Source organism: Colobus angolensis, unplaced genomic scaffold, assembly GCF_000951035.1.
Source record: "Colobus angolensis palliatus isolate OR3802 unplaced genomic scaffold, Cang.pa_1.0 Scaffold613, whole genome shotgun sequence".
Lineage (NCBI taxonomy): Eukaryota > Metazoa > Chordata > Mammalia > Primates > Cercopithecidae > Colobus > Colobus angolensis.
In genome coordinates this window covers 1,125,122-1,150,965 of record NW_012119744.1, presented here as the reverse complement: position 1 = coordinate 1,150,965, position 25,844 = coordinate 1,125,122, and the positions used below count along the sequence as shown (strand labels likewise).

General features: G+C 33.3%; 1 long non-coding RNA gene across 1 annotated transcript in view; it reads right to left on the bottom strand.

Annotated features, from left to right (window-relative positions):
- The window catches only part of LOC105527289, a 112,047-nt gene extending 92,848 nt beyond the window's left edge, over positions 1-19,199 (bottom strand). The window contains exons 1-2 of the long non-coding RNA XR_001004213.1: positions 19,091-19,199; positions 15,993-16,120 (exon numbers count right to left, since the gene is read on the bottom strand). This is a non-coding gene — a long non-coding RNA (uncharacterized LOC105527289). The remainder of the gene's footprint in view (positions 1-15,992; positions 16,121-19,090) is intronic.
- Positions 19,200-25,844: the final 6,645 nt, after the last annotated feature.

The window sequence follows — 25,844 nt, the reverse complement described above, 5'->3', positions numbered from 1 at the left end:
AAAAGCAGATAAATATAAATATAGATGAAAGCTCTGAAAATCTTTTCCTTCTATCCAACACAAGTGATGCTAAATAGCAATAAGTTTTAACCAACAGAACAGACTGTACTTATTTGGACTTCAATTTGATATTTGAAGGAAAAGTCTCAATTTCCAATATTTTATTTCATTTTTACCTTTGAGCTCATGATCTCTTTCTGGTCAAAAAACTTGCTACAAAAGGATTCCATTGCTTAGTGCCATGTGCCCTCATGTGCTTAGTTTATGAAATGCATGGCTTGAAGTCATCCAATCAAATGCATGGCATCAGGTCACATTCTAATACAAAACTTTAAAAATTGTAATCCAATTATATTTCCCGATGTGTTGTATAGATATATAGATATATCTATGTGTGTATGTGTGTGTGTCTGTGTGTGTAACATACACATATACGTGTGTATGTAGGTATACAACTACATATGGAAATACAAAAATGGAAAGGACAAAATCACAATAGTTATTCATTTTTTAAAATATAATTTAAATGTAAGGGATAATGAAATTTCTCAATCAATAACAAACTCCTCTGAAGAGGTTCCTATTTCTTGAGGGAATAAAAGAAATATTGTTTGTTTTTTTACTTACAGCCTATTGACCAAATTAGACTGACTTTAGAGTGATTTTTGTGTCTGATTATCAATCTCCTTGATTGGTTGAGATAATTTTGAAAAAGATTGAACCAGTAAAATCAAGGTGTTCTCAGAAAGGTTTTCCATAAATCATCTACACTGTGGTTGATACATTAATTACATAATATCTCCATTGAAATAGAAATGAATGGTGGAATGGCCTATCTCCATCAAGCTGGGAGTTCTCAATTATTAATATTTTTAACATTATTTATAACTTTTAATTATGCTTTATGTTTTCTGAACCACCGAAAATGTTGCCTTGAATGCGTATGTGTATACATATATACAAAGCTATATTTCATACATATACTAAATATATAAAATATTGTTTTATATATGTATATGTACATTTTGTATATATAATACATATGTGTATAAAATATAGTTCTATATAAATGTATGTATATATGTAATGTATATATATGAAATAGAAATTTCTTCAGAAGAGTTTATTAGCAATTTGTGAGCTTCATTGTCTCACATTATGTATATATTTATGTATATGTATAAGTGCATACTTATGGTATACATAGATATATCTATATATCTATATGTATGACATATATACATATATACACACACACATAAAATATAGTTTGAATGTGTGTGTGTAGAGATGGAGTCTCATTATATTACCCAGGATGGACTCAAATACCTGGCCTCAAGTGCCTCAAACTCCTGGGCTCAAGTGATCCTTCTGTCTCAGTCTCCCCAATAGGTGTGATTACAGGCATATGTCATCACACCCAGCTTGAAGTTACACTGAAAATTTGATTAACTATAGTAAATATGCCCCTTGCATTTTTATATTTACATGGAGCAAGAAAAAATATCTGTGTCACTCTGTGCGTTTAAACTAGTTTGCAAATGATAAATCTATGATTAGCTTGCATTGGTGTATTGAATGTACATAACAGCTATCTTTCTGAAAAAGTGGGTTTGCACATATCTAAATGATGATGATGATGATGGCAATAATAACGGTTGTGGTGGTGGTAATAGTTTAATTACATTATTTCAGGTGTAGTATATGCCAGTCACTTTATCAACTATTTCCCATGCTTTTCTCATTGAAAATAATGTATGTATTATTATTACTTCATTTTCCAGTTGAAAAATAAAATTCAGAGGGGTTAAGTTACATATGGCTCATGAGATAAAATCCTACTGAGAGCAAGATTCCCAGTCTGTTCAACTCTAGAAGTTTAAAATAACTAGGATTTTAAACAAGCTTTTTATCACTAGCTGTTATCATAGCCCGTGAAAGAGAAAATGATCGTTATCAGAGAACGCTTTTTTTATGACAAAAATCTTTTGGGGATGGGAATAACCACAACCTAATTGCATGTGCGCAGGCTGGGGCTTATATGTGAGGATAATATTTTTCAATTCAAATTTCATAAAGTGAAAGAGGTACTATGTTGTTTTAAGAATATATACATATATACAAGACTCACTTTTACTACTTTTTAAGTGTGTCATTGTGCATCAGTTAGCTACTCTGATTCTCAATAATCTGAAAATTACAGATGTTCATAAAACCTAGTATATAGATTGTCTTAATTATTAAGTAGAAAGTGCTTAGCATAGTACCGGGCAAAGTTTAAGTGTTCAAATACGAGCTATTTTTATTTGTTTTTTGTGTCTTTCGAATCCGTAGACCTTAGCTGGTCATTTATTTGTAGTCAGCTAGCTGATTTGTTTTTTCTTTCTACATCTCAGGACTTTACTGACACAAATCAATAGCCAGAGGCTAGCATTAGAATAATGAAATAAAGAAACAAATCAATATTACTTTATATCAAACAGTACAAAAGACTCAATTGTCTATCAAATGGCATATGCAAGAAGAGAATTGTGTAAGAGAAACACTGACACCTGGATCAGTTGGGTTTTCTACTCCACAAATTCATAATTGTAACATCCCATGACTTGAAAAAAATAATTGAGAATAGTTATTAGCTATTCCTATTATTTAGTAAATGCAGGCAACCAGCCATCCCTAGTAGAAAAACAGCAACAACAATGTAAAACAGGAAAAAACTGAATCAAAGATTAACTGTATGAAATATTCTTAATTAAAACTGATTATACATACCAAGTCATCTATTATTTTATCAGCTAAGCTGCAGTTTTCAATTAAAATGGGAGACCTGATTTATTTTGATGAACAATTTGGCAAATCCTTCACTCCTGAAATTTAATTTAAGTGATTTACTTATATCTCAGATTGGAAAAATAATATTATATTTCCCTATGACAGTAATAAGCCATATTCTAATACAACAACCTTACATTTCTCTACAGCATGAATTTTCCTAACATTCTACATTTTTCAACCCTGATCTCACCCAGGTTATGGTCCGAATTTTGTCAAGGAATATGAACCAGGGGCCCAGAAAAAAACTCTTTGTGGTTTAACTAGTTCACAAATAATTTCCTTATTGTATATTTTCTAATTGACAAATGGAATGTGTCACAATAGTTCAAGAGAAAAGATGGGAAATATTTTAGTTATTTTAGAATTATAAGAAGATAGGCAAGGCCCTGGGACATTCATAATTTTTTAATTAAATGATTTGAATGTCTATTGTACAATTATGTACTATTTGTTATATTTGTTATACTAGTCATGTGTGGACAAACATCCTTCCTTCTTGCTTTTCATCTTGCTTTCTAAAATTACACTGAGTAAATTTAGACAGTCAGGTGTGAATTTCTTGAACTTAAAATCCTTAAGTCTAAAAATTATCTGTGTGTACACATGAAACTTCCTGGATTCTCAGAGAAATATTGTTTTTCCTTTTTGTCATCCCTTCACACGTACCTTCAACTTTGTTTAATCTCCTGAGAGTAAGTTGCATGTTTTATCTTTGGACTTGGTCTAACTTTAATCTGTCCCTCTTTTTGCCTCCTTAATGGTCTCTTATCTTCCTGACTAATCCTCTTTTGTAATCCTCCTTTCCATAGGAATTTGCTCGGAGAGCCATCCTTCCCCTGATTCATAGTGACCATGGCTTCATAAATACTATGGTGTTCTCTGTTGGCTACTGCGTTAGCCTCCAAATACATTTTATACTACAATATTACATTATTGTAATCTTATAGTATATTGCATTCCAAATATACTGTAAAACTTCCTACAAGTCATCTCTTCCTTAATATTCCATATAACCTCTAGTTCTAGCTCAGTATATTTAATAAACTCTCTTTCCTCTCTAAATTATGCTCCTCCATTTTCCCCTGTACATCATTTACACAATTCCAAGAGAATCTTACAAATAAAACCAAATCTTATCCTCAAAATTAGCTTCTTTCCTAATGTATATATCTCTTCAGTATTTAAAACTTTATTTAATTATAGTTAATATACTCTAAATATTGCATCTTTAATGAATATAATTTGATAAATTTGATATGTATACACTTCTTAAATCATTACCACCTTCAAGATAATCACTGAAAAGTTTTATCATGGCCCTTTATAAACTTCTTCCTGCTGCTCCTCACAACCCTAATGCTGTGTCCCTGTGACTAAATGCCACTGATCTATTCTCGATATATGTGAGTGTGTGTGTGTGTATTATATAGATCAGTGCTATTTGGTCACAGAAGCACATTTGAAATATATACATATATATACACACACATATATACATTTGCTTAAAACACTCAAACTTTCTTCCTCCTTTATAAAGCTTTGGAATGCAGTTACGGTGGTTGTTCAAATGTCCTTGCCTAATAATTCTATAATCTGTGTCAAATTTGGATCAGTTTCAATATATTGTTTATATGCGTCATTCTGAATTATTTTCCTATTATTTGTATGTGTGGTAATTTTTTACTAGATGCTAGACATTGTGTGTTTTACTTGCCAAGTGCTGGATATTTATTTCTACAAATACACTTGAGCTTTGCTCTAGAAGTAATTATGTTACTTAAAAAAAATTATGACTGTAGTTATTGCTTTTAAACTTTGTTGGGAGATACCAAAGTGGAGTTTAATTTATGAATTTTTTTTCCATTCTGAGAAGCAAAATGTATATTGTAACCAATGCCCTATAAATTATAAGATTTTCCACCCTAACCAGTGAATTCATTAGTTATTCTTCATTCTCTAGTTCTTTCAAGTGGTTTTCTTCTCAGACTTGAGTAATTTCTCATTACATCTCACATATATAATTATCAGATGAAAAATCTGAAGACTTCCAAAATTAACTCTCTCTCTCCCTTTCTCCTCACACCCCCCAACCCCTGCCATCCATATTTTAGCAGCATTGTTCTACCTATATTCCCAGGTCCAGTTCTGCCACACAAGAAGACCATTGAAGATCATTGTTCTTCCTCTGGGTCCCCTATATTCCTATGTCACATATGGAAACTCTTTCAAAATGTTAAGCTAGGCAATTATAGGATTCACCTTGTTTCTTACTTCTCAGTGATTCCTTGTAAAACAAAAATTTGATTGTGTTCCTCTTCCTTTCAAAACATTTCAATACTGCCACCTTATAAATTTAAAAAATTTACTGTGTTTTGGCATGCAAGGCCCTCCATGATCTCATCCTATTCTAACAGCTTCTGTTGTTATGATTTTTCTCAATGTATGCTATGCTCCAGCTGTGCTAAATAACAACATTCCTTGTTGAAGGTAACTACTTCTGAGGATTCAATGATGATGTTTCTTTTAAAATAATAATAATAATATATCAGTTGGGCACAGTGGCTCACACCTGTAATCCCAGTACTTTGGGAGGCCAAGGTGGGTGGATCACTTCAGGTCAGGAGTTTGAGGCCAGCCTGGCCAACATGGCAAAACTCCATCTCTACTAAAAATATAAAAATTAGCTGGGCATGGTGGTGGGCTCCTATAATCTCAGCTCCTGGGGAGGTTGAGGCAGGAGAATCACTTGAACCCGGGAGGTGGAGTCTGCAGTGAGCCAAGATCATGCCGTTGCTCCACCCTGGGTGACAAGAGCAAAACTCCATCTCAAAATGATAATAATAATAATATATTTCAGTAGCTTTAGGGGTACAAGTGGTTTTGGGTTACATGAATAAATTGTATAGTGGTGAAGTCTGGGCTTTTAGTGTACTTGAATGGTATACATTGTTTTGAGTTACATGAATAAATTGTATAGTGGTGAAAACTGTGTTTTAGTGTACAAGAATTATTTACATTGCATCTGATAGGTGATTTTTTATATCCTTTGCCTTCCTTCCACACTCCACACTCCCACATCTCCAATGTTCATTATACCACTCTGCATGCCTATGTGTACCGATAGCTTAGCTCCCGCTTGTAAATGAGAACATGTGGTATTTGGTTTTTCATTTCTGAGTTATTTCACTTAGGACAATGGCTTCCAGTTCCATCCAAGTTGCTGTGAAAGACGTTATTTCATTTTTTTTTTTTTTAATGGCGTAGTATTCTGGGGTGTGTATATTTTCTTTATCCACTCATCTGTTGATAGAAAATTTGATTCCATGTCTTTGCAATTTTGAATTGTGCTGTGATAAACAAATGAATAAAAGTGTCTGTTTGACATAATTACTTCTTTTCCTTTGGGTAGATACCCAGTAGTCGAATAGCTCAATGGAATGTTAATTTACTCTTTGTTACTTGAGAAATTTCCATACTATTTTCCATAGATGTTGTGCTCATTTACCTTTCCCCCAGCATGTGTAAGTGTTTCATTTTCACCACATTCACACCAATAACCAATATCTATTATTTCCTGACCTTTTAAAAAATGGCCATTCTGACTGGGGGCAGGTGGTATGTCATTGTGGTTTTATTTTTAGTTTTAGTTTTCAGTTTAGTGGTTTTTCGTTTGTCTGTTTGTTGTTGTTGTTTGTCTGGAGTTTTTTTTAGACAATGTCTTCTCTGTTGCACAGGCTGGAATTAAGTGGCATAAACATGGCTCACTGTGCATTCAAACTCGTGGGCTCAGGTGATACTCCTGCTTTAACCTCTTGAATAGCTGGGATTTCAGGCATGTGCCACAACACCCACTAATTTTTTTTTTTTTTTTTTTTAAGAGACAAGGTCTTTCTGTGTTTCCCAGACTGGTCTCAAATTTCTGACTTCAAGTGGTTCTCCCACTTTGGTCTTCCAAAGTACTGAGATTACAGTCATGAGTCACCACACCTACCTTTCATTGTGATGTTGATTTGCATTTTCCTGATTAGTAATGTTGAGCACTTTTTTATGCTTGTGGGCCATTTGTTTATCTCCCTTTGAGAAATGTCTATTCATGTTGTTTGCTCACTTTTTAATGGGGTTAATGTGTTTTTCATTCTTGCTGATATGCTTGAGTTCCATGTAGATTTCATATATTATTCTTTGGTCAGATATGTAGTTGGTGAGGATTTTCTTCCATTCTGTAAGTTGTCTATTTACTCTGCTGATTAGTTTTGTTTTCTGTGCAGAAGCCTTGTTTTTTAACAATTATCCATTCCCATTGTATTTTTCTTGTTGAACTCTTATTTATGCTTCAAGACCCAGATCTCTCTTTCTGAAACTTTTCCAGGCTCATTGAAGGAGAGTTGTTTACGCTTTCTTTGTGGAGTCACTCAACTCTTACCACATGCGTCTCAGGGAAGTGTATTTTTGTTTGTCACTGTATACACAAAAGCCATGGCTATTTTATTTTTGTATGCCTTAGAAACATATATATAATATATATTTTTCTTTTATTATACTTTAAGTTCTAGGGTACATGTGCACAACGTGCAGGTTTGTTACATATGTATACTTGTGCCATGTTGGTGTGCTGCACCCATCAACTCGTCAGCACCCATCAACTCGTCATTTATGTCAGGTATAACTCCCAATGCCATCCCTCTCCACTCCCCATAATAGGCCTTGGTGTGTGATGTTCCCCTTACAGAGTCCAAGTGATCTCATTGTTCAGTTCCCACCTATGAGTGAGAACATGTGGTGTTTGGTTTTCTGTTCTTGCAATAGTTTGCTGAGAATGATGGTTTCTAGTTGCATCGATGTCCCTACAAAGGACACAAACTCATCCTTTTTTCTGGCTGCATAGTATTCCATGGTGTATATGTGCCACATTTTCTTAATCCAGTCTGTCACTGATGGACATTTGGATTGATTCCAAGTCTTTGCTATTGTGAATAGTGCCACAATAAACATACGTGTGCATGCGTCTTTATAGCAGCATGATTTATAATCCTTTGGGTATATCCCCAGTAACGGGATGGCTGGGTCATATGGTATTTCTAGTTCTAGATCCTTGAGGAATCGCCATACTGTTTTCTACAATGGTTAAACCAGTTTACAATCCCACCAACAGTGTAAAAGTGTTCCTATTTCTCCACATCCTCTCCAGCACCTGTTGTTTCCTGACTTTTTAATGATTGCCATTCTAACTGGTGTGAGATGGTATCTCGTTGTGGTTTTGATTTGCATTTCTCTGATGGCCAGTGATGACGAGCATTTTTTCATGTGTCTGTTGGATGTATGCATGTCTTCTTTTGAGAAATGTCTGTTCATATCCTTTGCCCACTTTGTGATGGGGTTGTTTGATTTTTCTCATAAATTTGTTTGAGTTCTTCGTAGGTTCTGAATATTAGCCCTTTGTCAGATGAGTAGATTGCAAAAATGTTCTCCCATTCTGTAGGTTGCCTGTTCACTCTGATGGTAGTTTCTTTTTCTGTGCAGACGCTCTTTAGTTTAATTAGATCCCATTTGTCAATTTTGGCTTTTGTTGCTGTTGCTTTTGGTGTTTTAGACATGAAGTCCTTGCCCATGCCTATGTCCTGAGTGGTATTACCTAGGTTTTCTTCTAGGGTTTTTATGTTATTAGGTCTAACATTTAAGTCTCTAATCCATCTTGAATTAATTTTCGTATAAGGAGTAAGGAAAGGATCCAGTTTTAGCTTTCTACTTATGCCTAGCCAATTTTCCCAGCACCATTTATTAAATAGGGAATCCTTTCCCCATTTCTTGTTTTTGTCAAGTTTGTCAAAGATCAGATGGCTGTAGATGTGTAGTATATATATTGTTTATACAGGATAGCAATAATCACAATTGCTTTTTTAAATCAAATATCCCAGCTCTTCACCTTTCAGCCCTATGATAAGATTACACTTCCCTACCTTCTTTGGGCTCTTTGGGTTGTGTGGGGCCACGTTACTAGTAATGATCAATGACTTGTGAACAAAAAAATCGTAGGTCACATATTTGATAGATCTTTTCTGAAGAGAGACTCTTCAGAACACTATTATTTTTCCACAGCAACTAGGAATGCTCTAGGTGGCAGTTTATCTTCTAACTTAGATTCAGGAAAACATGAGTTAGAGACTACAACTCAATTAAGATGAATACATAGCACGAATTAAAAATAACATTTTTGTTAATAAATTTCCTCTTGAATTTTTGTATAAATTGACAAACTATGGTTGTATAGATTTATTGAGTAAAAAGTTACATTATGATTTATGAATATAATGTAGAATAATTAAGCTAATTATATATCATCTCAAATGCTTATTATTTTTATGGTGAGAACATTTGAAATTTACTCTCTGTGATTTTTAAATGTACAATATGCTATTATTAACTGTATTCACCACATTGTGCAAACAAATGACAAAAAACACCTGTTATTTCTTCTAACAAAGGCTTTGTACCCCTTGGCCATCAGCTTCCTATCCCCCTCACTCCCTTGCCTCTCGTAATCATCACCCTACTCTCTGCTTCTATACATTTGATTATTTTTAATTCCACATATAAGTGAGAATTTGTCCTTTTGTGCCAGACTTAATTCATCAAGCATAACATCCTACAACTCCATTCAAGTTGCTGCAAATGACAGAATTTATTTTTATAAAATAAATTGACATAAAATACTTTATAGAATAAATAGACATAAAAATGACAGAATTTATTTATTTATTTATATTTATAAAGGCTAAATAGTATTCCATTGTGTGTATGTACCACCATATCCATTCATCTGTTGATAAACTGTTAGGTGGATTCTGATTCCATAACTTTCCTTTTATGAAGAGTGCTGCAATAAACTTAGGAATGCAGACATCTTTTTAACATACTGATTTCAATTTTGTGGTGATAAATATCCAGAAGTGGGATAGCAGGGTAATAGGGTAATTTTATTTTTAATTTCTTGAGGAACTTCCATACAGTTTTTCATAATGACTTACTAGCATTTGTTAGCTTTCATTTCTTTGATCACAGCCCTTCTGGCAGATTTCTGGTGACGTCTCATTGTAGTTTTAATTTGTATTTCCTTAATGATTAGTGATGTTGAGCATTATTTCTTTTTTTTTTTTGAGACGGAGTCTTGCTCTGTCGCCCAGGCTGGAGTGCAGTGGCCGGATCTCAGCTCACTGCAAGCTCCGCCTTCCAGGTTCACGCCATTCTCCTGCCTCAGCCTCCGGAGTAGCTGGGACTACAGGCGCCCGCCACCTCGCCTGGCTAGTTTTTTTGTATTTTTTAGTAGAGACGGGGTTTCACCGTGTTAGCCAGGATGGTCTCGATGTCCTGACCTCGTGATCCGCCCGTCTCGGCCTCCCAAAGTGCTGGGATTACAGGCTTGAGCCACTGCGCCCGGCCTTATTTCATGTGTATGTTGACTATATGTATGTCTTCTTTTGAGAAATGTTTATTCAGGTCTCTTGCCTCTTTCCTTTTAATTGGATTATTTGTTTTCTTTATATAGACTTGTTTGAGTTACTAACATAATTTCGATATATACCCCTTGTTAGATACATAGCTTGCAGATAGCTTTTCCCAACCTAAATGTTGTCTCTTCACTCTGTCAATTGTCATCTCTGTTGTGCAAAGTCTTTTTATTTTGATGAAATCCCATTTGTCTGTCTTTGATTTTGTTGTGTGCACTTTAGGGGTCAAATCTAAAAATTAATTCCCCAGACCAATGTTTTGTAGTTTTTCCTTTATGTTTTTTTCTAGTCATTTTATACTTTCAGGCCTTACATTTAAGTCCTTAATCCAATTTGACTTGATTTTTGTATTTAGTATGAGATGAGTTCAATTTCATTATTCTGAATAGGAATATCCAGTTTTCCCAACACCACCTATTGAGGAAACCGTCCTTTCTGGAGGTTTATGTGATTCCATAGGAATTTTAGAATTGCCTTTTCTATTTTTATTAAAAAAAAAAAAGTTGTGGGACTTTTGATAAGAGTTGCACTGAATCTGTAGTTCACTTTGGGTAATATGGACATTTTAACAATATTTATTCTTCCTATTCATGAACATATGATGTCTTTACATTTATTTATATTTTCTTCAATTTCTTTCATTAATGTTTTATAGTTTTCATTGTACAAGTCTCATACTCCCATTGGTTATATTTATTCCTAAGTGTTCCATTTTTATAATTATTATAAATGGGATTGCTCTCTTTTTTACAAATTTAGGTATTATTGTATAAAAATGCTCCTTGTTTTTGTGTGTTGACAATATTTAGTAATTCAAAGTCGTGATTGTAACATTACCATATTTGTGTGTTAGTTCTAATTTTTTTTGGTGGGATCTTTAGAGTTTTCTATGTATAAGATCGTGTTATCAGAAAATAGCAACTATTTCAGGTGTTTCTTTGGGATTTTGATGCATTTTATTTCCTTCTCTTGCCTAATTGCTCTGTCAAGGACTTGCAATACTGTGTTGAATAGAAATATCAAGAGTGGGCGTACTTGTTTTGTTTCAGATTTTAGAGGAAGGCTCTCGATTTTACATCATTGAGCATAATGTTAGCTGTGGGCTTATGATCTATAGTCTTTATTTTGTTGATGTACATTTCTTCTATAGCTAATTTGTAGAGAGTTTTTTTTCCTAAAAGTATGTAGAATATTGTCAAATGTTTTTTTCTACATGTAATGAGGTGATCATATTGTTTTTGTCTTTTATTCTGTTAATGTGATGTATCACATTTATTGATATATGTATATTAAACCATTCTTGCAGCCCAGGGATAAATTTCATTTGATCATAGTCAAGGATCCTTTTATTTTGCTTTTTAATTTAGTTTGCTGGTATTCTGTTGAGAATTTTGCATCTATGTTCATCAAGTATATTGGCTGTAATTTTTTTTTCCTTATAGTTTTCTGGTTTTCCTTTAGTATCAGCATGTGCTGGTCTCATAAAAAGAGTTTGGAAAAATAGTTTTTCTTTGACGTTTTTAGAAGAATTTGTAAATAATTGGTTCTATTTTTTTAAATGTTTGATAGAACATGAGAAGCCATGAGGTCCTGGCCTTTTCTTTGATGAAAGACTTTTTATCACAGGTTAAATTGTACTTTGGTATTTCTTCATGATTCAGTCTTGGTGGTTGTATGTGTCTAGGAAGTTATCTATTTCTTCTAGGTTCTCTAATTTGTTGGCATATAATTGTGCATAGTAGTCTCCTCTGATCCTTTGTCTTTCGGTGCTACAATTGTAATGTCTCCTCTTTCATTTCTGATTTTAAGTCCTCTCTCTTTTTTTTCTTACTCTAGCTAATGATTGGTGAATTTTGTTTATTCTTTGTTTTTTAATGAACAGCTCTTAGTTTTGTTGATCAAAAATAACTTAGATGCTTTGTTCCACAAAAAGGCTAGAGTTATTTTTTATGAAACATAATCAAGATTATCCTAACCGATAACAAGTTAGATTTTCAATAAATGTTAATCATAAGCACAAACAGGCAAATCTTATTGATTTATGTATGTTATATTAAAATATTTGAAAAATAATTTCTTAAAATGAAAATACTTCATGGTTGCATTGCTTTATAGTGTATAGGTAATATATTAACTAATGTACTGTAGGACACTTGATTTTAAATGGTGGGCACCAAATAAGAACTGTGTGACTGCTATAAAATTTAAATTTATTGGGATTATACGGAAAATAACTAACGTATGGTAATTAATGGGACTTTATTCCAATTCTTAATGTTAGAGGTATTGTAACCTGAACATTGATTAATGGCCATGGCATAAATCTGAGTATGCAGTCTATTGTGCCAAAGATAGAAAATCACATAGTTCTCTTTATCATTATATTTGTCTTGGGCTTTGGTTTTTGTAATGAAATTTCACCATCATCGTATATCTTATTTTATTCTTTAATTTAATTCAATAAAGTCATTATTTCCTTTTTCTCTATCTGACAGCGAGGAAATTGAGGTAAGGGGAAATGAACTGATCTTGCCTGAGGTCATTCTTTTCTTTTCTTTCTTTTCTTTTCTTTTTTTTTTTCTTTCAGAATCTCACTCTTTCTCCCAGGCTGGAGTGCAGTGGTGCAATCGCAGCTCACTGCAACCTCCGCCTCCTGGATTCAAGCAGTTGTCTTGTCTCAGCCTCTTGAGCAGCTGGGATTACAGGCATGAAGATTCAGGGTATAAAGTAGACCTTTATTTCCAAATGCTTCTTACTTTCATAAAGACAGATTTCAAAATATTTGGGATGTAGCTTTTGGAAATTAGTGTTCACACTAACCACAATGCTAAAAAATATCTATGAAGTTATTCTATTTTAACTAAGAAATTCTGTCTATCAAAATATATCATCAATAGATCTAAAAAAGTGAATCTCACAGGTTGGGAAAAATATTTGTAATGAAAAAAACAACAAAAGCTAAAGAGCTTTTACAAATCTATTTAATAAATGAAAAGGACATCAAAGCTAATGTTCTTTCCATATATTAAATAGGTTTGTAAAAGCTAAAACGTGGACAGAAATTTGAATGGACACTTCACAAAAAGAATACCCAAATGGCTAGTAAGTATGTAAAAAAGTGCTTTATTTACTTTATTAATCATCAGATAAATACAAATTAGAATTACAATGCATCTTCATTCTGCTACACTCTGCAGGATAGCTAAAGTGTAAATAATAATAATAGTAATAATAATAATAATGTAATAGCAACTGTTAGCAAAGATGGAGAAAAACAGAACTCTCATACACTACTTGTAGGTGAACAACGTGGTGCAACCTGTATGCAAGGTGTTTAAATGTATATACTAAAGTTAAACATACGCATATGCTATTAAAAAAATTTAGTATGTACACCTTAAAGAAGTACATATATGTTCACAGTAGAACTATTTATAATAGCCAAAAGCTAGAAATTTCTCCAGTATGTCAATGGTAGAATGGAAAAATAAGTTACACTATATACAAACAATGAAATACTGTATAGCAATGACAATAAATAATCTTCAAATTTCTGCAACAATAAAGATAATCATTCACATAATATTTAGTGGAAAAATATATATACAAGAGTACATAATACATAATTTCACTTATTAAACTTCTAAAACAAACAAAATGAATCTATTTTGCTTAAAGTCAAAATAGTGGTTAACCTGTGGGAGGGGGTTAATAACTAGGAGAGTCATGGGAAGGTGAGATCTTATAATGTTATGAGAATATTCTATTTTGTGATGTTGATACCTTTTGCATCAAGATCTTGCATCCAAACTCTTTTTATATAAAAATCTGTAAAAACTGACTGTGAATGTTAAATAAACTCATATGTGAATGTATATATGTATCATACTTCCATAAAAGCTTAAAAAGTTAAAATCAATAATCAAAATGTATCTTATTTTCCAGAATTCTGTGTTGATTTTATATTTCCATTTTTAAGAAAATTGGTAAAGGCAGTGATCAGTGATAATCTTCACTTCACTGTGACAATTTTTCCATATATAATGAAAAGGAAAGCAAATAATATCTGACATTTCAATCAGCCACATTAAAAATAATATCCAACACAGTGGTACGTGACACCAAAATATGACATAAACATATATTTGGCATATGAAAATACAGAGGTTATCCTCACAGTTCTAAAAAGCAAAGGAGTGATATCATTCATTCAGTAGTTTGTTGGTATTGTAGTTGTCTACCAGGCAAAAATGTGACACCAATTACAAAAAATACATTATAATTATTACAGTTCACTTGTTCTCTCAGCAAATTATAAGAGATCTCAGAATAATAGAAACCCAGAACTGGCAAGTGCAACTTTACTGGAAAAGAAAAGAAAATAAAACCCTATATTCTTCAAGATCACTTGAGAATTTATTTGTGTTTAAATAATTATTTCAGATGATGCTTTTGCTCCTGATAATCAATTAATGGGATCTTTTCATTACCCATTTGAAAGCAACTGTTATTTAGTTCCTACTCTGTACCAGCACAAAATATATATTTATCTAGCACCTAGTAGTAAGCCCAGTGGTTTAATATTTGGAGACACACCAAGATAGTATAAGATAATCACATTCTCAACCAGTGTCATGGTAGCAAGAAAATGATAGATGCATTTTGCTTAATATTCTGCGTATTTTCTATTGCATAGCTGGCAAAATATATAACCAAATATTCTCAGTACTGCTTTAGATTTTTTCTTTCATAAAAGGGCTGGGGTAGGGGAATAAATTATTTCAGTTTATAGAAGCCTATTGAAGTTAACTGGGACTTGAATGTTGGAAGTGAAGATCATTTAATGTAATGAAATTTTGAATATAAATTAAAAGTAAACAAATAAGTTGTGCCAATGGACTTGGTGTGTGGAAAATCAGGGATGACACCCAGGTTTTAGGTTGGAAACTTTGCAGAAGTGTTGACATTAGCTAAAATGGGAAAAATTGAGTCTTAATAGCTACGGGATGAACCTGCTCAGTTTGTGATCCTCAGGAAAGGTCTACTGGAAGGTCTGTATGAGAATCCAAAGTTTAGGCACTATGATAGCACTAGAGATGGGACTGGACCTAAAGAGAAATTATTGGAAGTTTAACAAAAAATGTCGAAAACTGAACCTTTAAATCTTCCAATATTTGGAGGTCAATCAGAGGGAAAGGGCCAGCAAATAATCTAGAAAAAAAAACCAGGGAGAAAAGATGAAAATAAGGAAAAGAAATTTCTTTAAGAAAAAAAGATATTGGCAAATATGACAGTTGATCCTGAAAAAGATTGAGTGCGATGAGAACATATACCCTGTGAGAGTCAGCCAAGACATCCCAACAGTACATGAAGGCTTATATCTATTTAAAGGTATTTGAACAGGATTTAGTGCAATTTTCATTCCTGGAGATTACAATTGGGAAGTTAACCTAGAACAACCGAGTTGGAAAGCTGTTTAGAAATTTTGTGAAGAGGGCCGGGCACAGTGGCTCATGCCTGTAATCCCAGCACTTAAGGAGGCCAAGGCAAGTGGCTCGCTTGAGCCCAGGAGTTTAAGACCATCCTGGGCAAGGTGGCAAAAACTCATCTCTACAAAAAGTACAAAAATTAGTGGGGCATGGTGGCACTTGCCTGTAGTCTCAGCTACTCAGGAGGCAAAGGTGGGAGGATCGCTTGAGCCTGGGAAGAGGAGGCTGCAGCGAGCTAAGATCATGCCACTGCACTCCAGCCTGGAGCCTGGGAAGCAACAGAGGGAAACCCTGTCTCAAAAAACAAAACAAATAAACAAACAAGAGTGGATAAGCAAACTGGCATACTCAAGAGAAAATTAAACATGTTATTGAAGAATTTATGATGACATAGAAAATGCAAATATTTATAGTTAAAGAAACAACACAATCATGTAAATAATGCAAAGAATTGATAAATAGCTATATCTGTACATATCCGTATGCATATATAGTCTTTTTTTAGGGAGAAAATATATTAAAATGTGAGTGGTTTCTCTAGGTAATAAAAATATGGCTGAATTAATTTTTCAAATTTTCTGTATTTAAAACAAATTATTTGCCATTACTTTACAACTGAAAAGAAAATCTAGTCTCAAAAAAGTTTTCAGTATGTTTAAATGTATTGTATGATGTTCAAATTTTATAAAATAAATGCTGTAACATTATCTTTCACAATTTTATTGAAAACCTCATTGTTTCCTACATCATATGTAAAAGAAAATTTTTTAGACTATGATAAAATTAAAACAACTATGATTTCAAAGAAAGAATGACACTTGAATATCTGAATTACAAATCACTGTAGGAAATTAAAATGTATCTATTTTTACCTACACTTCCACTTCAAGAATTGTATCTAAAATAAATAAATAAATAAAATAATTATATAAGTATGTAATGCCATCTACACAAGGATTACTGTATAAGCAATATTATAGTGGGCCATGTAGAAATAGACTGAATATCCATCAAAACAGGAGTAGCTGGATAAGATGAAATGTGACTCACCCATTAAAGAAAAGTAGAATCTCTGTGTATACAATCTCCATATACACACAAAAGAGCAGTCCATACTATATTCTTGACATGAATAATAGCAAATCACATGTTGTTTATTTTCTCAGTGAATATTACATGGTAAGAATTTCCTAGGTAATTAATAGCCATACAAATATTTTTATGCCAAGTAATGAAATCTTTTTTAGTGTATCAACGAACTGTAATTTATTTAATCATTTTCCAGCTGTTACACATTTAGAAGAAAATATATACATGAAGTTTCTATGCATTTAGTCTCCTAGAGCAGAGTTTCATATATAAAAATATGCATTATATGATTTTTCCATTATCAAAATCCCACATCATTATTCACAGAACACATAATATATATTTATCACTGGGAATACAGAAGGTTTGCAGCATGATTCTTTAATATAAGAAGGCTTCTTAATTATGAAAAAGGTTTTGTTTTAGTCTACCATTGCAAAATACCATAGATTTTGTGGCTTATACTAGGAATTTATTTTCTAAGAGTTTCAGAGGCTGGAAGCCTGAGATTATTGTGCCATTATGGTTGCTTTCTAGTAAAGATTTTTCCTGGTATGCAGATGGCCACCATCTTGCTATGTTCACGTGACTTCTTTGTAAGGGTGCTGAGAAAGAGGAAACTAGAGAGAGCAAGCTCTCTGATCTCTTCTTATAGGACGTCAATCTCATCATTAATTCCTCACCCTTATAACCTTAGCTAAACCTAATTACCTCCAAAAGACCTCATCACCAAACACCATCACAATGGGAGTTAGGGCTTCAACATATGAATTTGGGGAAATACAATTCAGTTTATAGCAGTCCTAACATCTAAAACGGTTTATTCAGGCAATTTATTGTCTTGGATACCAACCCTTTATCAGATATTTGCAGAATATTTTGATATTGAGCAAATATAGGAAAGTAGAATTAATGTTTAACAAAGCTATCTAAAATATTGTTTATTCATTATTCTACAAATATAGCATGTAAAAAGAGATATTTGAAGTGTACAAGTTTAGGGTGAATCAATGGTCACATACCAGGTATGGGATAATTAAATAACAACTGTAATTATTTTAAAATATGTAATTTTATCATCAAACAAATACATGTTTTCAGCTCATGATTTTGTAGTATCAGCAATTATGGAGTTTCAATGTATCAGCATAAAGTATAATGTAAATGTATATTTATCACCACAAAGCCAAAATCTGAATACTGATATTTTTTCTTTTTTTTTTTTTTTTTTTTTTTTGAGACGGAGTCTCGCTCTGCCGCCCGGGCTGGAGTGCAGTGGCCGGATCTCAGCTCACTGCAAACTCCGCCTCCCGGGTTCACGCCATTCTCCTGCCCCAGCCTCCCGAGTAGCTGGGACTACAGGCGCCCGCCACCTCGCCGGGCTAGTTTTTTGAATTTTTTAGTAGAGACGGGGTTTCACCGTGTTAGCGGGATGGTCTCGATCTCCTGACCTCGTGATCCGCCCGTCTCGGCCTCCCAAAGTGCTGGGATTACAGGCTTGAGCCACCGCGCCCGGCCGATATTTTTTCTTAATCTGAGATTACTGTAAACACATTTTTCCTAATTGAATTGTAAATGATAAAATATTTAATTCTTAATTTGTTAATAATTTTGTTATATCTAAAATATTTTTTATGTTATTTATAAATACTATGTGGAAATAAGTGCTTAAGATGATAAAGTTACAATGTGATTAACATTTCAAGAATTCAGGTTATATTTTCTTTTCTTTTCTTGCCAATTTCTTAATCTTGTATGGGCTTTAACTTTTAGTATAATTCAAGACATCACTGAACAAATTTGAATGCTGAGGATACATCTAACAGTCTCAAATGCATGAATAAATTTATAAACATGAGCTTAACGTTACTAAGGAAAAAATTATATTGGTTTTATAGATGCATCTGAACAAATATAAAACCCTATTGGTTGTATAGCTGCATCTGAACACATTTTTTTTTATTCTTCTCATAGCTGATACTACGTTTGCATAAATGTTTATTTAAAAAAATAGACCTTAGAGTAGGAGAAAAAACAGTAAATAAGATAGGAAAATCCTATTTTCACATTTTCTGCCTAAAATCAACTGGAATATATTTATTGGATTACCTCTTTTTATCTCAAAACTTTCCATTCCCTAACTGACTTCCGTGAAGAATGTTACAGGCTTACAACGTTTCATAAATTATCTTAATTTAGGGCACATTTGGTTCCCAAGTAAGCTTCAGCTGTCGAGACTTCACTCTGCATAGCTTCAGTATACATACGCTTTCCCTTGTGAGCAGCTGCTCAGGGCTCTGTCAGAAACTAAAGTCCACATAGGTAATCAGGTGTGCTACTAAAGATTCTAGCGGTTATACTGGTCTTATCTACTGATAATTCAGAACCTTCTACTTAAACAGAAGTATTCATCATTAGAAGTCCCTTTAAACCAGCTACATGTATGAAGATTTCCTGTTATCCAGGGATTGGCAGGCCCCAAGAAGACCATGGAGTGGCTACAGAACAGAAGGCTGTTCCTTAAACCCATCATGGTCTTAACTCAACAGATACTGAGATGTGCCTTCCTAGAAACAAAGAGACAGCTTAGAGCTCAGAAAATAGAAAAAAGACAATTGCAGAATCTAAAAAATAACACTTTTGCAAACAAGAAAATATTCTATTTTTTAATAAAGATATTTTCAGAGAAGGAGAAGATCACAGAAATGCTAGAATAATATATCCTGGTGTGTGGGAGTGGGAGAAATGTCACAGGACAGGAGTGAGATAAGTAATACATTAATTAGTAAGATTATACACACACACACACACACACACACACACACACACACACACATATATACACTTATAAATTCGGGGGTACATGTGCACGTTTGTTCCCGGATATTGATCTAGACAGAGAATTTATGACTAATTAGTAGGATTTTTAAAGAGGAGTTTCCGCTAGTAAGAATTGAAAGCCTTTTGAAAGTGCGTATTTTACATAGGAAAGCAATCTGGAAGCATGACATCAAAGTCCCTGGACTTTCATTTCGTCTCATCATTGTTTTCATTAAAGCGAGATGTAACTGGTAGTCTTTGAAATACAGAATTCAGTAAGTTCAAGCGATGTGATTTTGTGAGATTTTACCTGTCTGAACCACGGTTTCCTCAACTGTAAAAGAAAATACCAATGACTTCTCTTAATTGTTTAATAATTATGAAAATGAACATAATAGGGCTTTTCTCCTCTTCCATTCAGTTGTTTCTTTCTATGAAAACAGAAAATTGATGAAATTCTGAAAATAAGCCTTTTAAACTAAATTTCTATTGATTTGCATTCCATACTGTACTCTCGCCTCAAGAAAGTTATAGTGCAATGTACTCTTCCGGCATTAGGGAGCTATATTTTAACATCCTCTAGTGTCCCTAAAAACTCTAAATAACTTGTAAAAATTGAAGATTGCCTTTTAAAAGAATTCATTTTAATATAATAACATTTATTATAGAATAATAATTTTGCCATATTGTGTCATTTGTGGAATAATGTGAGACATTTCAATTTTAACCTTTACCATTATGAAATAAATTTCTCATAATCTGCAGTGTGTAAAGGAGCAAGAACTAGCTAATATCTTAATGTTTGCAATGTGTTTGTATGCTTGTAGCTGCAGTTTGAGTTTAAAGGTTGAAAACAAATGACAACACGTCAACAAATTAAGGCATATGAACAGGTTAGGATGGAATAAAATTTGCTTTTGCATTACTCTATTTTTGTATCCTGGACCTTAAGAAATTCAATCCTAGTAATGCTTTCAAGCCCATGAGGATTTAAGAAAAATACTCAAGAAAATAAATGTGCATTGAAGAGATTGGAGTGCAGGGAGACGGGATTTTTCAGGATGACAGGATCTCTGTTCCATGTGTGTGCACAGATACCAGAAGGCACTATCTAAGACCAGAAAAAAATAGTTTCTGTCATCTCCAGATGTAAGGAATGACTGCCCAACAGGGCTTTTCAGACTGTTGAGAAGTCTGCGGCTTCCAGTCTGCCTCCGCCATAAAACAGCCTCATCATTTGAGTGTTCCGTGAAAACCGGAGACACGTGATCTTTACTAATCAAAACACCCCCTTCCAGTAACAACCCTTCAGTATTTTCAATTCTGGTAGAAATGACAACTAAACACATACTAGAAGTAGCAAATAGAGGACACTGTCTCATGAATTGGTAAGATATACTTCACTCTCCAGGCTTTGTATAACTTAATGATATTAATTAAGAAAAAATCAAATTGTAAGCATTTACAATTTCATTTATCCTTTATAAAGTGTTAATAGGTATGCAGCCTTATGGGAGTAGTTAAGCCTAAATATCAGGAGATGATAAATATTTCAAAAAGACTGCTTTTATATAAGAACTACAATCTGCCATTGCTATGAGATATTGATATTTATCCAATTATCCATTGAGAAAAAATAATTTACTGAAAATCAAGATGTGAATTATAAAAATTATTGTGTTTAAATAAAATCCTTTTTTAATTTTTAGAAATTACCTGTTATAGTCAAAATATTATGACAATAATCTATATTATCATAGCCATATGGATGAATTTCCCTTTACATTTATGTAGGTATTTCTCTATTGTATCACCAAGGCACATTATATTGAAAGAAGAATAGGGAAACCATAAAAAATGCTCTTGAGACATGTTTAAATTGGAAAATTATTTATGTTTGTAATACATGTAATTTGTAATGTATGTTATTTGTAATTTGGAACATGTTATGCTCCTTCCAATTTTAAGAGTAGAAAGACTATACATTAGGATTAGATCTTATGTTCAAGAGTGTGAATTCAAACTCATAAACCAAAACTGTGTTGTGAATACATTTAGTTTCACAAGTGGTAACATCCTTAAAATCTTATGAAATATAAAATTTCATCATTGTCTCATTGATAAAATAAAGAAGAGCAGAAATTAGAGACAGATTTCAGGATCATCATATAAGAGTCTCTGTTTGTTGCCAACCACCTAACTTGCCAGAACTTCTCTCAAGGGAAGATGAAACATTCTTAGGAAGAGTAGTTATCCTGCTTGACCTCAGAATAGATGATTACTACTTTGCTAGCTCCTGCATATTGGTCTCTACAATACTTTAATCAAACAAACATAAGATTGACCACGTACTACTGTAGCTATAATAGTCTTTCAAGCCGGGCGCGGTGGCTCAAGCCTGTAATCCCAGCACTTTGGGAGGCCGAGACGGGCGGATCACGAGGTCAGGAGATCGAGACCATCCTGGCTAACACGGTGAAACCCCGTCTCTACTAAAAATACAAAAAAAACTAGCCGGGCGAGGAGGCGGGCGCCTGTAGTCCCAGCTACTCGGGAGGCTGAGGCAGGAGAATGGCGTAAACCCAGGAGGCGGAGCTTGCAGTGAGCTGAGATCCGGCCACTGCACACTCCAGTCCGGGCGACAGAGCGAGACTCCGCCTCAAAAAAAAAAAAAAAAATAGTCTTTCAAATGTGAAGAGATCAGTCAAGGACTGGAAACAACATCAGCGGTGATATAGTAGCCTCAAAATGAAACATACAGATTAGGAAATTTCCAACACAGTTCTCTGTAAAACTATTCTGGTGCTTGCTACGAAGAATGAGGTACCAAGTACATGCCAATCTGCTGAATGGCAAGGAAACTCATACATCCATTTATGTCATGGGATTTACTCCATTAGATAAGAACTGTTTTCTTGCCTTTTCCAGCTTATATAGGGCCACTTTCTTTCCTTAGCTGACTCATGGCCCCCTTCCTCCATCTTCAAAGTCAGTAACATCAGACCAAGATGTTTTCATGATACTATACGGTTCTCTCTTTCAATTCTGTCTTCCACTTTATGGATCCTAGTAATTACATTGGGTCCACTGACATAATCCGGAATTACTTCCCTATGTTAAGGTAAAATGACTAGCAACTTTCATTTCAACAGCAATCTTAATACCATTTTACCCTGTAATTAGTATATTACCAGGTTCCATAGGTTAGAAGGTAGACATCTATGTGTTTTTGCTGCTGCTGTTGTTGTTTTTGGTGGGAGGGAGTATTATTCTACCTACCACATCTGTTGTCATTAGGTGAAGAATATTCAGACCACAAAGTGTACAGAATCTGTCTGTGCTCTTCCAGGCACACTACAGATTGTACTAGGGCTCTGTGGGAAACCAGCGGCAGCTAGAACCATGGGGACCATGGCCAGATCCTTTGTAATACCTAATAGCATCTTTATGAGCCTTTAATGAGCTTGAGCTTGTGCAGCTTGCTTGGAGGTCAGCCAAACTTGTCTCTGGCTGCTTGGTAAGTAAAGACTGTTCAACAAATTCCAGACAAGTTCTCACCACTGTGAAGTATACCAAAGTAAGATGTCAAGCAGATAATTAAGTCATAGTTTATGATTTTATTTTATATATATGGTTTTTATAATATACATATATTCTACAAAACATCTAATTCTATAAGAAATAATTATTGATGGCCTAATTGCCTGGTATTTGTGACTGTAAATAATATAGGTCCAACTTAATTGAGAGTCCAATTTGCTTTATCCACCATAGGACCAGTCATGTAGACATTAATGACCTGCATACTTGACAAAACCCTGCATGGGAATATAACAATGTATTGTGAAAGTAACATTATAATCCACAATATCACTTATGAATTAATTCACTGTGTTTAAATGTTCCCACTCAGACATTTTTCTCTTCCCTCTTCTTCTGGGAATATCTGAAAAATAAGACAAATACAATTACTACCTAGTTATGCTAAGAATTTTAATAGCCAAGAAACACATTTCCTTCATATTCAGAGACAGAGCTCTAAAAATCTCTGAATGATTTTAGAATACAAAACCTTTCTACTCGCATTATGGAAAATATGCAGGAATATTGTAATTGTGATTTATGTTTTAGTTTCTCCCACTCTCCTGCAAATCTACTGAACTAATTTATTTCCTCTTTAAAACCTACAGAAAAGCATCTTCTATGTACATGTTTCTCTCGCCATTCTCCAAAATACAGTGTGAATCAAGTCATGGTGCTGAGCAAGAATCTTTTACCTGAGAACTGTTGATAATACTGACTAGCACTCACAAGTGCTTCCCTTGAAATATTTTCAGTCATCACAATCCTGGATGCTATGAGTCATCTGATGTGTGTGTGTGTTTTTTTTTTATTTGGTTTGTTTTTTGCTTTACATATATAGCACTTGGTCCTTATTTCACTGATGGGATAGTTAAGAAAATAGATTCTGCTGGTTGTTTCATTTTTCTTTTTCTTTTTTTAATAAAACAAAAAAATTTATTTAGAGTTTTTCAGAGTTACTCTCCGAAATCTTTCCCACAGAACCCCCCAATCTCAATGGAAGTAATATACTTAAATCATAAAAACAAGGACAGTGCATGACAGAAATCAAAATGCTATTTTGATTTCTTTAATGTCATTTATAACTGTTCATTATGACACAACTAAATAACTTAAGCATATTTATTAAATTAATAATGACAATTTTAGTTTTTCTTACAGCTGAATCCTTCAACATAAAGACAATTAATTTAGCACTCTTTTATCAGTAGACACCATTCTGCTAAATAATCAGTCAATAAAGGAAAAGTAAATAAATGAACAAAAACCAGTGAAAAATGTATATACATAGTTAATTTTATTATTGGGATAGATTGAATCTATTTATAGATGATAATAATGTTTATTTGAAGATAAAATTAGGTTTACATCATTAAGAAATTTATGTGAATACCTATTAATGTGATATATATTAATAGTATATTGATACATTAATCAGAATATATTAATGTTTCCTTATCTGTTATTTTTATTCTATTTATGACTGGAAATCTATAAAGTCAATATTAATTTTCCCTGGAAGAGAAACAAATTGATGATGAAATATCAGATACTTTCACAAAAATATGTAAGTTGAGACAATAATTTTTGGCTTTTTCACACCAAATTTAAAAATTAAAGTTATTTTTGATCAGCTTTACAATTAGTCTAAAAATTAGTTTAGAACTTTAAAAACAAAGAAAGTCAAAATGAGAAGCAGATGGGCCTATACTTCTGTAACATGAACTGTCTGTTTCTCCTTATGATCAAAAGAAAGGCAAGAAAGGAAAATGGAAAAAAACACCCAAGATTTCACAGACATTGCTACACATTGCCATGTATTCATTAGATAGCCAAATATATTCATATTGAAACACTCATTCTTACTCAATATGTTCATACTATCATGTTTGAGTCCTTGGTTTTAAAAATATTTGATTGAAATTAGGTATTTTATACTCAAAGTATTAAGGGTAGATATTAATATAAATTTTGTTTGTAGTCTAAGGTTTATATTTTTATAATATTGGAGACAGCGAAAATGTTTACTTAACCTGACATTACTTCAATTGTGACACATAAATACTCCTACAGTCTATATTTTAATAAATGTACGACCCACTCAAAGGCATAATAGACACATATTAAATTGTTAGTTTTACCTTATTATGTGTATTACAAAAAAATATGAAAACCTGTATTTTTACCAGCAATCACTAATCTCCAAAATTCTAAGCTCATTAGGGGGATAGAAACACCTAATTTTCACTGAGATTGATGAACAACTTATGGTAATGGCACACAGATTGAGAGAATTTTATGCTAAAAAAATTAAAAATAAATAGGAGGGTATCCAATAATAAAATTTTAGGATTTATAGATCCTCTGTCCTTCAAATACTGCAATATTGGACCAAATATATAATTTAGCACTAAGGTCCTGAAAATAGAACTTACTAATAAAGAGTTGCTTCTTCGTTCTCTATTATGCTCACACGTGCTGCAGAAATATATCAAGCCATCATCTTCTGGTTTCTAGTCCATCA